Below are 2,833 nucleotides of genomic sequence, written 5' to 3' on the forward strand. Positions count from 1 at the left end.
ATATATAAACTCAGCGGCAAAAATAAATAAAAGGACTGGGCACTCTGATTTACCCCATTATTCTAGTAAATATTTTTTGTTTTTAATAAAAAAACTCTGCTATAAGCAATTAATTTCTATAAATAATATTCTATTCTGACATACTCCAAGTATTCGGTAAAAATTCGTACAGTATACTGACATACATTATCCTACACCAAAATGAAGTGTTCACCAATAAATGGAGCAAAAGCTCCTCTTAGCTGTTAGGGCCCATAAAAATCAGTACAGTAGGAGCGTGAAAATTTAGAATCTTAAAATTTTCATTGTTATGAATTAATTAGGTTATGATAAAGATTATGATGATATTTGTTCCAGCTACTTTTTTAATGATGTGCGTAGACAAACTTCGCAGTTTCCTACAACTTCACTGATCGTCTTCTTCATCCCCCACCAAAAGTACCTTCTCTTCAATGCTTGCAGGGTCTCCGAAACTCCCCAGTGATTTGTTATGCCCTGATGATATGCTACAGTCACCTCTCTCTGCCGTTCGTTGTCCTGAAGGGTTTCCACCATCAGCTTGCATCGGGCGAATGTCCTTTCCATTCCTATGTGTTCATCATGCCATAGCCACTTGATCTTCTACCAAACGTTTTCATTCCCAACGTACAGGTGACACTTTTCTCCAGGTTTGGAAGCATTATTCATCATTTTACAGATCTGGTCGATTTTCATGCCTGGCTGCGACCAAATTGTCGTGATATTGCTCCTCCCATGCTTGTTACACTCAACTTTGACAAATCCAGTGGTTCTTGTCTTCCATATAATCTGCCGCCTCTTGTCGTTAATGATGTCCTCAAGTTCCTCCATATCTATTGGTCTTCCTTCCTCTGAGCTCTCATTAGACGAAGATTCTTCCCTATTGTCTTCCCCTGCCACATTCTGTTCTTCCTCCTGCCCCATTGTCTACTCCCGCAGGAATTGCCTGGACGGTTCCCTGGCTTCTTCTTCTATTGTATTTACTGTTATTGCTCGAGATAACCAATCAGCTACCACATTTTCTTTTCCAGGTTTATATGAGATTTCCATATTGAACTGTCCCAATAACTCCTTCCAATGCATAATCCTGGCCGAAGACTCCTTCAACTTTCCCACCCATTGCAGGGCCCTATGGTCAGTGTGTACTTTCTTCTAACTTTCTTCCGAACACATAGGGCCTAAAGTGGTCAACAGCCCACACTATTCCCAAGACCTCGTTCTAGCGCACTGTATCTGGTCTCTGTCTCTGTCAGGCGCCTACTGGTGTATGCAACTGGGTGATCTCCTCCTTCACCTTCTTGAGACAACACTGCCTAATATTGTCTTCGACCATCGGTGTGATGATCACCTTTCTCCCTTTTATGAGACGGTTGTTGAGTCGGACGAGGTAAAAGCCATTTCTGGCACAAATGTTCTGTAATAATTTAAAGTTCCCAACAGCCTCCGAACTCCCTTCACATCCCTAGGAACCGCCATCTTCCATATAGCTGCAACTTTATCTGTGTCAGGTTTAACTCCTTCCCTGGAAATCGTGGGGCCCAAAAAATTAATTTGTTCCTGCCCAAGCGATGATTTCTCTCCAGATAACTTCAGCCCGAATTTACTAATTCTTTGGAATATGTTGTGTAAATGCTGCAAGTGTTCTTCTTTGCTCTTACTGAACACTAGGAGATCGTCCATATAAATTTGACATACAGATTCGTCAATTCCCCTCAAAAACTTGTCCATCAGGTGCTGAAAGGTTATGGGAGCATTTTTCAGTCCGAACAGCACTCTTGTAAATTTGTAGTGTCCTCTCTCGAATGTGAATGCCGTCTTATGTAGATTCTTAGGGTGCATTTTGATTTGATGATATCCAGCCTTCAAGTCCAATGTGCTGAATACCATCACCCCGCTCAGCCTGTCCAAAATGTCTTCTGTCTTCAAATCTGGGGATCGGATACTTTTCGTCAACGGTATTCTCATTCAGCTTCCTGTAATCAATCACCACCCTGTACTTTTCATTAGTTTCACCAGGCACGCTCTTCTTCTTCACTCCCCACAATGGACTATTGTACGGGGAAGTGCTATCAATAATTATTCCCTGGCGTTTTAAACTTTGAAGCTCTTCTCGGATGTGGTGATGTAGTGCCTGCGGGTATCCCCTCTCTTTAACATATGTCACTTTGTCTTGTTTTAGTATGAACTGTTCTCCCGGTCGTCCCAAGCTTGTCCTCTTCTTTGAAAAGAATTGAAAAGAAGAAAAAAGATATATCTTCGTATTCCCTCCTAAGGCTTCGTCTCCAGTCCTCAGCTTGATTGATTGCTCCGACCCGAGCGCCTGCGTTCTTCCGCTGAAAATGACATTTGTAGATTCCTATGCTATTCCTAACCCAAGCTCTCACCTTCCCTAGTAGGTCACTTTATATTCCCTAGGCATACTTCCTACAATATGTACCTGCAAGTTTTCGCTACTAAATCCCCACCGTGTCAACTCTATCTCCACCTCCCCCTTTACTTCACAAGGCCCACCCAGGGTGATCAATTTACATTGGCATTTCTGAATCTTGTGTGTCCTCTCTCCATCACAGAGCTTTTGCAATCCTTCTCGCCACATGATAGTGTTGGAACTGCCTGTGTCCACCAGGCACCTCACTCCTGCTATCTCTATTATAGCATATCTCTTTTCTCTCACATTATAATTCAGCAGTGTGCAATCGCCTCTCCGCTGACAACCCCTATGTCTCGCGTCTTCCTCTCTCCAGTCCCCACCATTCCCTCGTTTCCATCCTCTTGTCTCTACCTTCTCCTCTAGACTACCTTGGTTCCTTGGCTC

General features: G+C 42.9%; 1 protein-coding gene across 1 annotated transcript in view; it reads right to left on the reverse strand.

The window, feature by feature from the left end:
- LOC106690192 (WASH complex subunit 4) overlaps nucleotides 1–2,833 on the reverse strand; it is a 79,649-nt gene that overhangs the window by 8,644 nt on the left and 68,172 nt on the right. The window lies entirely within an intron of this gene.

This window comes from Halyomorpha halys, unplaced genomic scaffold, assembly GCF_000696795.3.
Source record: "Halyomorpha halys isolate HHAL.00 unplaced genomic scaffold, Hhal_1.1 Scaffold1608.1, whole genome shotgun sequence".
Classification (NCBI taxonomy): Eukaryota; Metazoa; Arthropoda; class Insecta; order Hemiptera; family Pentatomidae; genus Halyomorpha; species Halyomorpha halys.